General features: G+C 37.3%; 1 long non-coding RNA gene across 2 annotated transcripts in view; it reads left to right on the plus strand.

Annotated features, from left to right (window-relative positions):
* Window positions 1-15,138, plus strand: part of LOC124271455 — a 55,377-nt gene extending 40,239 nt beyond the window's left edge. The window contains exons 1-3 of one of the 2 annotated variants that reach the window (XR_006897042.1): window positions 3,166-3,435; window positions 10,571-10,601; window positions 14,387-15,138. This is a non-coding gene — a long non-coding RNA (uncharacterized LOC124271455). Of the gene's footprint in view, window positions 1-3,165; window positions 3,436-10,570; window positions 10,602-14,386 lie in introns of those variants that run through there. The other variant, XR_006897041.1, reaches the window with a different exon arrangement.
* The last annotated feature ends 253 nt before the right edge of the window (window positions 15,139-15,391 follow it).

Here is a 15,391-nt window from a genome sequence, read left to right on the forward strand (position 1 = left end):
ATGTACATAAATACATTTCCCCATTGCAAATTACACACAGGCGACACATAAATATCCTCAGTTTGTTCATAGAGCCAAATGTATATTATACCGCGGACAGTGGATTAAAATCTACTTGAAAATCCAGGCAACGACAGAGCTAGACAACGCCGACTATACCGTTTGCTGTCTAATCCGTCTAGCAATTTAACAGTCTTATTGAAATGAATCCCGTCTTCGCTGAATAAATCTTTTAATCCTCGCAGCCTAACTGGATTTGCGGAAATGTAGATGTAATTTATACAAATCGTAGATTTATGGCTTTGGGCGACGACGGTCGGGGGTGCGGCGAGGGGGTGTGGGGGGTAGCGGCGTAAACAGGACCCTGTTGTCTTTGTTAGAGGTTCGAACGGCGCCTGGGGAGCAGGGGTCGAGGACTGGCTTTGTTACAGATTTCAGGCACCGCTTTTTCTGATACTATCGTGCTTGTAGCTCCTTATGTCTTCCTATACCACTTATTTCCCCGTCATAGAAACTGAGGTGACTTTCCGTATTTAAGTAGTCCGGTGTTATATTTTATACAGTGGGAGCGTGTCACTGCCTCTCCTTTTTCAATCATTAACATAGAAACTATTTTACTCTGTTCAATTTTCATTCGACCAATTTAGGATTACGGGCGATGATATTTTACTGATAAGTGAATTTATTTCAGTTTACATTTCGCAACCGTGTTACCAAGATTTTCGTGCTTTTATCTTTTATATCTCCATTGTTCTAAGAAATATGTTATATGTATAAAACGTTTAGAATTAGCGTTCGATAAAAAACTTGATATAGCTGACCATGAAACATGTACAGAAACTGCAAACTGCAAATGCATTAATCGTACAATGTGTACAGCAGAATAGTTCCATTAACAAACAAAATTCTGTTCATGTCAAAATTGAAAGAACAAACAAACTTGAGTCATATGCATTGTCGAAAAAGAATTCAAACACATACTTTTCTCAGAAATTTGTTAAATAGACATTTGATTAAAAGGTCACGTGTAATAGAAGCATACAACTGCGTTAGGTTGCATGTTTTTAGAGAGAAAAATACAAATAGCATGTGCGTGTGTGTGTGTGTTTGTGTGTGTGCGTGCGTGCGCGTGTGCGTGCGTCTTAAACCCCTACAGACAATATATGCGAGTGGCTTGTTCACTCCCCTCCAGTACTGGTGTGAATTAATCGACTTTTCACGTAGTTTCATCTTGACTTGGACTCGGTGAAATGTATGAACGAGACGTTATTAAATCTTTATCAACAGGACGCTCATAGAAGATAATTCAATACTTATCACTCAAATAACAAAGACTTTGAGTTCTCTCCCTTATCGATGCCATGAGCGTTTATTTGTTTTGTATGTCGCGACAGTGTTTAATTTATAGTTTTTATTTGGCCTATACAAGCTCTAATGACACTGTTTATTATATCCATATAACACGGCGACGCCTTCACTACGAATGGTGATAGCTGTCTCGAGTTGTTGACGCCGGAAAATCTATCTTTCTTTTGTAACTTGAAACATTCAATATTAACTTTTCTCCGTTTCATGTGGCTATTTTCACCCTTTATGATAACGAATGTTTGCTTGATCTAATTTAAATATAAGATAAAACAGAACCGATACATTAATTTGAGAACCTTAAAGGATACCATATGGGATTTGGATAAAACATAGTTACTTCCATTTTTTTAAAATGCCTCACACAGAAAGCTTAAACTGTTCATGCTTATAGGAGTTCGTAAGTGAATCTGTTTCATTTACATTAATAAGCTTTTTATTTTATATATATGTTAACGAAAAAGCATTTGTAAAGAGTTGTACACGCTCAATCGTATATATTTTAACTTAAATCAATTTAACCTTTTAATATTTTTTAAGCGTTTTAAAAAACTATTTTTCTTTTCGTTTTTTAATATGAATATTTGTGCATCCAACAAAGGAAGCAGCATCCATAATGCTGTTAGCATCACATATAATTTTTTTAATTTTACATTTAAATTTTACATTAAAGTTCTTTTGAAAATGTAAGCAAAATGTAATCCGCAATATGGAAAGCAACGGAAGTTATCTACGCGCGTCTCGCTGAACTCCGCGCAAGTTCTGTCAATTAAAACTGCCCTTTTGTCAAAGGTCGGGCCTGAGATATAAAATAAGAGGTCTGTAGAGGAAGGGAGCAAGTCACATAGCCAACGGCTATGTCCCCGGCATGGTTCCCTGCACGTATACATCGTGCAACCTTTGCTGGAAAATATGACTACTGTGCTCTCTCTAAACGCCCGTAGCTCTTCTGTGTCTTACCGACGAAATTGTGAAAACTATCATTCTTTATAGGTGATTCCCCAAACGATTGTAAAAAAAGTCAGCGGTTTTATTCTTCCATGGATGGTCGGTGACATTCTTTTTGTGAATGCGTTTTGTCTAATTACGATAATTGTGAACCTAATATATATATGGGGCTTTGAAATAAGTTCTTCATGACTGGATCTATTGCGATGAAATATAAAAACATGCTGTGTCCTTTTGTTTCAGTAGCTCTTGATGAATGCTGTTTGAACACATTAAATCGCTATGAGTTTATTGGCAATCGATTATTCCTGTGTAAATAAAATGACATTTTAAATTTTCATACCATTATGACACTATACGCCTGGTATGTTGTTTTACTCTGGTACACTTCATCCAAATACGTCAACTGTGTTTAAACCCAAAAATAAACCACGATGCTTTGCACTGAAAATATGTTATATTATCAACCTGTTATGAGTCGCACACGAAATAATCTTTGCAACTGGTTATCATGAATGGATAAGAAACTAAGAAAGGACCTTGTTACAACAGACGCAATCGTTCAAGAGGAAAATACATCATATAGCATTTGTGCTCCTCCGATTTCATAATACAGATATTCACCAAACAAATCCATTAAAGTTTGCACTAAATTCAAGCTTTTCATGTCCAATTAAAACCAGACTTCATTAAATTTAGTTTCTTTAACTGAAACGAAAGAACGCTGATTCGAATGAATGATTTTTTCAAATGGAATCGACATCGCCGACAGGTGAAATTGAGTACTTAAATGGGTGTAGTATTTTTCATTCATCCATGGTTTCACTTTGAAGGGGTAGTTTGGTACTCCGGTCCACTGTACCCAGAAGTTCGGTGTGTCAGCCTTGCTCTGAATGCTATAGATAATACACAGTACTCTGCTATTGACAAAGCATGTGTGGAATTGATGACACAGATGCTCACGGGTTTTATGTAGATGTTTTGGATATTGACATGGCATGTGTCACTCTTACAGTGAAACACGCATAGCTTAGTGACTCTTTGAATGAAACTGACTAGATTTTGATCAAGATTGAACGACGTGAAGCCGGCATTTGGCGCCAAGGTAACTCTACCACTACTGTGAGTACATATTCATGACCCGTTTCCTAAAAAAATAGATTTATTATATCAAAATATGGATTAAAGGAAAATGTTCGAAATTATTGAGATATTTATTTACATATTTAGTGTAAAGTTTTTGTTGTAACGACAATATTTTTGTTTGGTAAGACATTGAGAGCTGCGTTATTTTATTACATAATAACTCATTTAATATTCGATATAAACAACCACTCATTTACTTGATTGTATGTGACACTAAATCCTTACGATAAATAATGGAAGCAATCTATTGAACGGGATCAATTTCATATTGTTGAAAACAACATAACCTAAATGAGTATGTTTCTATTGTGCATCGGGCATGCTATTAGGGGATTGTATTGACTCAAATTCAATTATTTTACATTTAAACAAGGCATGTTGATTTTAATAAAATAAATTCTAAAGAATACATATCACAGTATTTAGTACATTCTAAACATTTATTTTATAAATGTAACAAATATTGTGTTGTAAGTATTTTCGATTTTAAAAAAACAGCGAGAACACTCAAAGTTCCGTTATCAGTCTATATGTCATACACCTCAATGTGATTCAGTAAGCCATGTTAGCTCATGAAAACAAATCTTTAATGTAGTTATAAGGATGGTTTGGGGCAATATTCCTCATATTTCACGGACAACATGAAGCAAGCAGAATATTCATACCACACTGGGATGATAAGGGTCTTATAGTAATACGACAATGTTAATCCAATCCCACACAAAGATAAGATAAATGGAAAAAAATCAATTTAAAAATACATGTTTTGAGTAAAAGAAACACTAAATGTATAGATAATGCTAAAACGTGTCGAAATGACCGTGTTGAGATGTTTTCATGAAGAATTTTGAAGCTGATGTAAATGAAGATATTAATGGTTTGAACACGTGGTTTTGAATTCACCTTTGTTCTCCGGTTTGCTAATCATTAGATTTTATCTGTAAGTTCGAAAAATGGGCTTCATGCACTCGTATTAACCATATTAACGGAATTGGTCATATGTCAGGGGTCCATTAGACATGCATGTGTGGGAAAGAGAACATTACTGTAATTTTGAAATATCCATTGATAGAGACACAAAACGATCTATTCTTCCTCTTCGTCAGTTCCAAAAATATTAAATTGTAAAATTTCCGCATGATGATATAGTCACTGTATCACTATTTGAAACTCGCCCCTGCTAGCACAGACACACACACAGATAGAGAAACAGAAAGACAGACAGAAACAGAGAGAGAGAGAGAGGAGAAAGACAGAAACACAGAGAGAGAAAGAAAGAGAGAGAGAAGAGAGAGAGAAAGAAAGAAAGAGAGAGAGACACACACATTCAATGCCATTTTCCTTATCGGGATAAAACAATAACCATCAAGCAAAGTCTCAAAATGATTGATGGCTTTGATTTCAATATGTCAGCTTTGACTGATAGCTGGCTCTGATTTCACAGCTTTATCCTGTCATGTATAGTCGTATTCATCGGTGGATGTAAACATGGAAATGTTGCCTTCCGTTTTGATATTTTAGGCGAACAAAAGCTCACCCCGGGTGGCTTTCAGTCTTTACAAATATATTTCAATGTTTCATCATTTTAGACTTATTGTCAATTTAATCTCCGTTTCATATGAATCTACTGAAGTCCACGCGATTATATTCCATACCCTTTCCATCTGTAATACGTTTAAACAGCTTAGGATAAAACGTTCAGAATGTTTAGATACACTGAAACGATCAAGAATATGTAGTACAAAACATGTAATATGAATCAAAATGGAAACGAACAAGAATAGACACAACTACTAATAGGAGTTATTATACATCATTCGTCAAGCCGTCATTTGCGAATCAACAAGAATTTAAACTTCACAAAGACAAATTTATCATTGTTCTAAATTTATTATAACGAGTTAATTATTCAAATTTAAAAGAGGATAAAGTTTTGTTACAATCGGTATGAAACGAAAATTAGTGTTTTTGTTTCAGATAATTTGTATTAAATCATTTTTTTTCGTTTGTAGTTTAACCTACTCAATATACTTTTATCGTTGATGTCACACATTATCCTTCAAAATATTCACTAAATACTAGTAAATGCATTTAAAGCCCATTTTCAATATTTAATACCACTATAATTCCAAGTGAAACCAAGATTCCATAGATAATAAAACTTTAATCAAACAACGCGAGAGGGTAATTTAAACAATCTTAATGTTTGAAAGGATTCATGAATAATTTTAAACGCCATATCCACCGCCTTAATTGCACTTGCCGTTTAAAACGATTGAACGTGCTCTATTATATGCCTTGTATACGCAAGAGAAATACAAAACGACTGTTTCGACAGATCACTCAAAACAATCTGCTTGTGAAAGACAAGTCGAGAGTAATTAACAAGAAGCGATTGGATATCCTATTTCATTGTATTCAGACAATAATTATGAATTCTTTGCATACCACGAACATTTACTTGAAGCATTCCTTCGTATATGTCTCCACAAAAGTGCTGATGTAGCGAATTTGGAAACAGATACTGTTAGAGTATATTCGTTTATGCGCCAGTTGCCATGCTGCAACAAAGCCGATACTACATTTCTAACATTTCTGCCATCGAGTGTCAAAATGATTTTATTTAAGGCGCTATCAAGAAGGGGCTCTAATGTTTCTGATTCAATATTTATCTGGTTTTTGGAAGACAAGACGTACATTACAAATGACATACGCGTCTGTATAAATGTTTAACTAATTCTATACGAAATCCACATTCCTGAAATTGTTCCCGAATGCTGGGATGTTCTTACTTAAGTGAGGTGTACATTTACATCGTTTTATGTTGCCCAAATTATTTTTTTCCTCGATGCAACAATACCTCGAAACAATACCAGAATAACTTATAACATACCATGGAATAACTATGAACACCCAACATCTATCAGAAAAATACCTGCAGACAGTATTCAACTTCAATTACAGAAATTTCAACTTCAATTCAACTTCAATTAAAGATAAATGAACTTTGAAACTTCATAACCAAATCTGTTAAAATATTTTGTTTCATAACCCTGAGTGTTAACGATGGCCTCCAATACGACGACGTCAAAACCTTCTCTATTGTGGTGTAAATTACGGTTTTCCTTTCCTTGAGAATTATAATTTAATTAGGGTCAGTGAAACGAAAACTACAAGAATATATTTTGTCATATAAACATGTCAGCCTTTGTCATTTGAATTTTAGAGTTGTTATTTAAATTTGAAATTAAACGAAAACTAATTCAGCGTTGTTTTAAACAACTTCCAAAACTTCTCATCACAAAATGTCTTCAGCTTCGAATAAGGTGGACCCACACTGTACATCTTTTACCATGGTACATCTTGGTACCAAGTACTGTCGCTGACTATTGCGAAGCGTAGTGAAGTACGTGTCTGTTGTTGTTTACTTAATAACCAATGTTTCATGCAAAATCTAGATATACTTTTAGCACGAAATTGTTTCACCTGTAAATAGTAAAGGTAAGTTACCTGATGATCGGGGTTTTAACTTTTAACGCCGTTAGGTGAAAAAAACACACGAATATACACCCACTTATATTTTTTAATGTACTGTGCAATACATGAAAGTATATATTTCAGTATGAGGATAATTGTATTTGCATTATGGGATGCTCTTACCAAAAGGATGTCAATGGTTTGTTTTGAGATGGTGTATTCTGTTCTAATCATGTTAGAAACGTACTTGTTTAATACATATTAAGCGAAATGAAGCGGTATTCGATTATAATCATATTAATAGTGATACTTACAATGCATTTATGGTCGATCGATCAGATTACGTAATGCGAAAATATGAATTTATCAAATTTCAGTACAACTACATCGTCATACTTTGTATATGTATCACTTCTATTGATGATTATCCTAACAGATAGGATTTGGGGAACACATGCGAGCATGCTTACCATTAATTAATTGCAATGTGTTCACGACTGATGATATTATCACAATTTAGGGTCGTTAATGTGCAACACATGCCAGTCATTTACAAAATTGAAATCGACATCTGATACATAGCAGTTCACTGGCCTGTTGTGTTGGATGAGTGCATGTGGACAGATCGTTTTAATTGTTCACTAATATCACAACATATTGAGCCAGGACTTCTTCAAACATTACCCAAGTTAAATGCCGCAGTAGCAATTTCCCATGCCTATTAAATACATTGTCATCCAACCGTGGCGAAAAATACCGCCCCAATATATATATTCTCCTAAATAGGTAAATTAAAATCCTTTGTCCTTCTTTACTATTTGCCAGAATTAGTGATCTGTAAAATATCGATTTTAAATAATGGATGAAATTCGTCTGTTTGTTAGCCACACTGGACTTCGCTGTGCAGCTTAATGGAATCGGTCGTAGAGCGGAAAGTGTAGCTATTGTGCTCAGATCACTATGAATAACTGTGATATTTTTTCAAAAGTTTTCTATTGACCAACATGATTTTTCGAAAAAACTCATAGGTGTATTTTTTACGTTCTGAGTGGCTGTTCAATTAGGTAGTCTATTTTTCATTTTTTATATGTCTCCTTTTGCTATAATACTTGAATGCAGTGATGCTAGTTTCATCAACGGAAACAACAAACAGGCTTTGTTTGTCTCATAAAAGCGCCTCGTGTTTCGACCATATTTGATTTCATACCAAACGTCAACCATTCCTCGCTGAATGTGCTCCCATTGCGCACGCGCGTGAGAGAGTTCGTGTCATTTGGCACATAAACCTTCCAGAGGGTGCTCATTGGTGGATCGAACCAACACGATTAGTTCAAATTTGCATAAACTGTTTTCCTCCGGACTTGGAACATTGGTGGTGTATATTTACTTGCTTTGTTTAAATACTTCAAAGAAACAGGTCTGGTCTTGTAACAACACTTAGTGTCTGTTTCCGTGGATGTTACCATGGCGATATACATTTCAAGTGAGCCGTTCCTCTTTGCTGTGTGATCTTTACGGCGTTTGTGCCCGTTGTACAAAAGCGTATCTGGTTAATGCGCGCATATTTGTCGAAGATTCATTAAGATTTTCATATATTTCGTTGGATCCCGAAGGAAATGTCCAATGTCTTCAGGCACTGAGTTCAATCAAAGTTAGGGGTATTCAGAGACACAAAACCAGCCAATGGTGTTTGCTTCAACAGATCGTTTATAAAGCGCCGAAATGGCCATAAACATGCCGTGTTATCCAGCTCATTGCGTAAGCCTGTCTCGACAAGAAGGCTCCTTTACAGCGAAGTAAAAAAATTCAAAAGTAAAGAATTGTTTGATGTTTTTACCAAAACTTTCAAAACATGTCTCTATGGTCACATAACTGAACTTTGTAAAAAAATACTTTATTCTTTCTTAAAAGTCTAATACCCACTGGAGAGTTCATAGACAATTTCATGACTAAGAATATATTTAGAACCTTCGAACTTGCAAGAAGAGTCTCATGCAACAGAAATATGAAATGGCATATTTTTAGGTAGTGTTATTCATAATGTCATTTAGAGAGATCTTTTCATTACAGATAAATACGCTTCGTGTGTGTACATACAACAGGAAACCCTCAAAGGTGAGGGGACAAAACCATTTGCGGGTAATTAGCTAAATATTCATTTTGAGCTTGAACTGAAATAAGATGCTCACGTTATCGTGTTCAGGTCCAGGCACCAGCGCTGAGTTTCATTATTAAGTCTAACACATAGTTTACTTATTATAATAGTCAACAAAAGAAATAGATTGACAAAAGTGCAGTTTCAAGTTTTTATCCAACACATGCAACGTTCTCTCCTTGTGTGGTCTCAAACCCGGGCGGAACTAGTTTATCCTCAAATCGTATCACCATTTTCACGGTGATGAAAACATCCGCTATATTTGTAAATGAAACATCTAATATCCGACAAAATAAAGGATATATTAACAAATTTTAAAATAAACTATATTAATATTTTACTATTTTAACGCATTTGAACAATCATACAGAATGACACGCTACTCATAAACACTGTAAGATTACAACTTTTAAATAATAAAGTGTACCAACAGGACACAGAAGCCAGAAAATGTGCATCGGACTGATTTAAACTCACAACAACTTGGCATAAAATACAGGAATGTCATGCAGACCCTATTAACATGAGTAGCACGCATTTGGTTTGATGCGGTCTTGTCAAGTTTTAATAATTACGATGTTCACGAAGATTTTGTCTTGTTTGTTTGTTCAGATGGTATTTCGGTTTAGAGTAAGTTCATATTTCATTGTTGATATGATCTCTGCTTGAGTACATTGCCGACATGTTCTATCAATATATCTATAGGAAAACATTTCTCATGTTTTGTGTATTTATCCAATGTATTACATGTTTCATGCATAAAAGAAACACTGTAACAATGAAAAACATTTGCATAATGGCTTATAGTATCACCGTAAGTAATGAAATAATTCAATTACTGTGAATTGAATCACCTGCCCAATAGAAATCCAGAATAGTTACATCGATATACCATTTTGAAAACAGAAAGCAACACAACTCATTTCTGTAAAACTGTTTAACTTCAGCTGCGCGATACATGGTAACGTGATAGCTGAATATAAAATGGCCCCGAAATTTATTCTTTTGCGAACAGGCAAATGTATATTTCACTTTCTATAGTCGGTATTACAATGATGTATGGAATTGTATGTATATAACGATGTGGTTTAAATGTTCATTCTAAAAGTTTGACAAAGCACGAAGGTACAAATTAATAGCACAGAACAGGGGGACTGAAGTGCTTTTTATTGAAAGGTTTATGGAATGCTGTAGTTGTGTTTGAACCGATGTTGTAATGACAACGGCATACGTCCTTAAAAGGTTCCTATATTGTTTGAAATATTGTTGTTTTTAAAACGTATTCAAATATACAAAGGAGTGATTGTTTAAAGAACACTGATGCCTGGCAAGGTTATTGCAGTGGTATTGTGTACACATTTCAACCGAAACCGTTGCCTTCTGTGAAATATACACATGTGTATTTATGTCAAAATCCTGTATAAATCTGTGAACGTTTGACTGATTGATATAAATGATGTCCTTTTGTTACCGTTTCAGGTTCAGAGCGGACCGAAATATCCTTATTCAGGTATACAAACAAGTATAATAAACTCTTGTCTTGTATGTTTCACTACATGTCAGTCACGTCAACAGCTGATGATGTGATGAAATTGACAATCGAACCGTTGGTATGACACCTGGAATTCACATCACACATTCTTGTTGATTTCAATAAATCATACAAACGTGTTTTCGAATACAGGATTCGCTTTGGTAATCCAGGCTTCGTAAATATTCAATGTAGTATTATTTCAATCACGCAATGTAAAACACGTCCACAAATCCAGTTTTTCATATAAATATATAGATGCAGATCTTGGTCTGTTGAAATATATGTTGATATATATATATATATATATATATATATATATATATATATATATATGTGTGTGTGTGTGTGTGTGTGTGTGTGTGTATTCATAACGTTAAGAAAAAAACTTCGCCAAATATCAGATACTTGATTAATAACCGTTGCCATGGCAACGAGTGAAGACAAATAGTGATCTCAGACTGTCGTCATCACATATGAAACCACTTCCACTCACTCACCCACTTCCACCTATGACCCGAGTATTATGCGAAGTTGCCTTCATTATAATACAGTAATTGAAAGCTCACCTTCCGAGGAATATAGAAGAATACACCGTCTTCAGACTTCATGGACCATCTGAAATGAACTCGATAAGAATTGTTAAACGCTTGCAAGAGAGCAATATATCCTCCGCCCTCTAATCCCCACCCCCACCTCCACCCCGATATCGTCAGAATGTCACCAATAACACGTAATATTTTACGATACATGATACACGATCACCAGTCTCACAACTATGACGTAATTAAGCTGAACTCAGCATTTTAAAATATAGCGTCATGACATTATGACGTTCAAAATCACGTCATCAGGAAAAACAATACCGCTAGGGGTAGATGCCCCGTAAAATATTGTATCGCCAGACTCGTTACATGTCTCCAGGGAGAAAGTGGAATCAGATTTGTGTCATCAAGTTGACAACTAAAATTTAGCCAAGTGGACAAGCTGGATGAGAAAATAATGTGTTGTGATTCTCAAAGAATTTGTTCGTCTCCACGTCTCACTTCAAACGATAATGCCAATTAAAATATCACATGCTTGGCCCCAGTTATGGATTTGTAAACAAGGACTGGTGCGTGTGCGTGCGAGCTTCTGGAACGGGATCGGGTGGTCAGACTTGCTGGCTTGGTTGACACATGCCATCGGTTCCCAATTGCGCAGATCGATGCTCATGCTGTTGATCACTGGATTGTCTGGTCCAGACTCGATTATTTACAGACCGCCGCCATATAGCTGGAATATTGCTGAGTGCGGCGTAAAACTACACTTACTCACTCATTGTTCGGAATTTGGCAGGCTTTATGGTGCTAGCCCACTGAGATGCCATGCAAAAGTAAAATATTCATATCCTTGCTTTTTCAACTTAACTCAGGGTACCAATATGCGCCGGTATGACGCAGCCAAAGGCTCGAACCACCGAACCCCCGCATTCACTCCATCCACCAAACCACACTCCTTCAATTGTTACATTGTTTGTTTGTTGTTTAACGCTGCACTCAGCAATATTCCACCTATATGGCGGCGATCTGTAAATAATCGAATCTGGACCAGACAATCCAGTGATCAACAACATGAGTATCGATCTACGCAATAAGGATGCGATGACATGTGTCAGCAAAGTCAGCGAGACTGACCACCCGATCCCGTTAGTCGCCTCTTACGACAAACATGGGTTGGTGAAGACCAATTCTAACCCGAATCTTCATGGGTTCATAAGTTTAGGCATCGGAGAGCACACCAGGTCAGAACAGACCCCCAGTATCCTATGGCTGTCATGAAGTGCGGCTAGGCCATGGAGAATTGCAGCCAAAGATTCAAGTCTTTGTTTGTCTGCTAGTCAGACTCTTAACATGATCAATCCAGCGGTAAAGATCGCCCAAGTTACCTGGAGGCAATGTCTCATCCCCAGACATGACAATCATTGTCACGTCTAGACCTCCCACTTGAAATGGACACCATGCCTTGGAGCAGAGACTTCCTGAGGGAGCGGACTTTCACACGTACCGTCCATTACAAACTGAAACCTGAACTATTGTGGGTCATTTTACCCCTACGGCCAGGAGTATTCATGACATCATCCACTGGTTAGTTTCCCCTTATTAGTAAGTCGCCAAACATGACTTAATTAAGAGGCACTTCGTTCCACAAAACGGCCGTAGCGCAACGACTGCGATGTTATCGTACGGAGATTACGATTGTCTTTGCGCTACGAAGTCTTTGTGGAACGGGGCAGTGGTTCAGTAACGTCGAAATATGATTATCTTTAATTACAAGACAACTCACCTATTTTAAAGCATGAAAAAAAACCCAAGAAAATAATTCATATTTTGGTCATAAAATATTTTGCAAACGTATACAATATTTACATATGCATGCATATACAACATCCAATCCTCTGATCCAGCAGCTCAGTTCAAGTCACCCATGGTACTGGAGACGTGACGTGTAATGTCCAAAATACAAGGAACTAAATATCCTGGGCCAATTCGTTTCTCTTTTCACGCTCCAGGTGAGCTTCGCGACAGGCCCGTCTGGGTGCGATAGGCGAAGTAAATTAGGCGTTAGGAAAACCGTCTGTCGTTGTTTAGGAGAGGACGGTGTCGCCAGATGGAAGAAACGTCCCAATCAGAACGCGACCCCCTCATCAAATTAACACTAACTGCTATGTAAGGCCGCGGAGCCAACACGAAATGTAAGGCCTGCATGCCGGAGGTGTCTTAAGCCAGGACGAGAGACGGCTTCAACAAGAGGGGAACAAAAACGCATTGAGACCCATATTTTCTTTAATCTACTCGCGATGAAGTCGAAGTGTGCCCAAACATCTACTTGACGAATGGCCATTCTTCTCTAAACCCTCGCCCCGTACCCGTTTGTGCATCGTCGAATAGCATAACCATTAGTGCTTCACTTCCGGTTGAATAGAGGATGGTTTGGGCAGTGCTGCGTGGGGAACGAAATGTCATCCTCGCGTTGTATGGGGGTAGAAGGAGGCAGGGTGTCCCTCTGTCAACAGCAGGTGAAAACGCCCGCCCCTCCTCCCTCCTTCCCACCCCCTCTCAAAGGTACATGGTCTTAATAGGTAGAGTCTGATTTGGCTGCATCCAAATTGTCGCCTCACTCGCTCCGTTTTAAATCTCGCTTTACATTTGAAGTATCCTGTCACCTGACCGAGCTCAGATGCGCACGCGCGAGTCAGTATATCCTATGGCACGTGCTCATAATGACAAGCATGGTCGCTTGTTCAAATAGACGAGTGGTCCGCCACCTTTGTTTCTCTCGGGTAAGACCCTTTGTTATATTCATTTTACTCATGTTTGGGATCATTACCCTTTCGCTTCTGCTCCGGGTCACGCGATCGCCTAAGGCTACTGCTTTTGTTTACAATATGGCTCGCTGTCGGGGGAGATTCAATAGCGTATTTCTTTTATTAAAACACCCCTCCTTAACTTACAATGAACACGCTCCCAGAGTAACAGGTATGCGTGAAACCTAAGATTTTAAAAATCCAAGATGGCGGCGACATCACGGAAACACCGTCTCCAAGAGTCTTCCCCAAACCCTTTCTTACTTTTACAAAGAATATAACTTCTTCCTTCTGGCGAAAGCTTCAGAAAGATGACGAAATACAATACCAATTACAATAAGCGTCAACAAAAGAATCTTTGAACCTGTTTCAATTTCTGTTGGGGACAACTTTCCGAAGCAACCATTTTTTGTTTTAGCACATACATCCAGGACAACCCAGAAATCAGGAAGAAGGTCAGTGATGGTCAAGGTGGTCAACAGTGTAACCCATGGGACCACGTGGGAAAAGACTTCCACGCTACCCACGAAACCAGTGTTGCCCTTAACCCTGAAAAGCTGCAGGCCCTAAGGACCCAGAACCATAAAAAGTTGTGGGTCCTGATCAGAAAGTGTTGGCCTTATATTTTAGTATGGAAATAATACTTTTAGTTATTGGGGATGAAAAAGCTGTCGGCCATAAGGACCTGCAGAAAACAAAAGCTGTGGGTCCGAGAGGTTTTCAGTCGTCTTCGGACCTAAGGACCGACGTTAATTTCGAACGCTGCACGAAACAGTTCCAAATCGAAGGATATTTTAAACAAACATAAACTGCCTGTAAAGAAAGTTTAAACCTATGTTTGATCGTAGCTAAAATGCAACACATCGGAAATGGTTATTCGATGATGATGTATTTAACTTTGAGAGGCATTTAGAAGTTGGAGCAGTAAGGAAGGATAACAGTATATGGTTGAACACCTTCTTTACTACAGCGAGAGCGACGTTTTTGTGCAGGTTATACTTGCTTGATAATGGTGTTAGAACCTACACAGAGACGTCGCTGTAATAAAGACGTTGTTCATCCATATATTGTTATCCTTTCTTGGCGATGTATTTGATACGGTATCGCGGTGTTTTGGACCTTACGTTTGGAATGTCTTGGAGACTAATGTTTTGGTAAAGTTTGCAATTTATTGTCAATCGAACTGTAAGTTTCTTCAATCGTATACCCGGCGGTTCAGCTGAAACAAACACAGTCCTTTCCTAAAGGATCTATATGCGCGCTTGCAACAGCATAAACATAAAAGCTTGTAAAAGTCATCCTTGTGAGAACGTGAACGAGCGAATTGGGTAATCACGACGCCCAAAATAATAAGAATATAGCAGTCATAATTTCGTACTACCACAGCTGTATGTAGGAGGAAGTGATTGAAATGTTAGACCCG

Source organism: Haliotis rubra, unplaced genomic scaffold (assembly GCF_003918875.1).
Source record: "Haliotis rubra isolate DU_JTF1 unplaced genomic scaffold, ASM391887v1 Scf160, whole genome shotgun sequence".
Lineage (NCBI taxonomy): Eukaryota > Metazoa > Mollusca > Gastropoda > Lepetellida > Haliotidae > Haliotis > Haliotis rubra.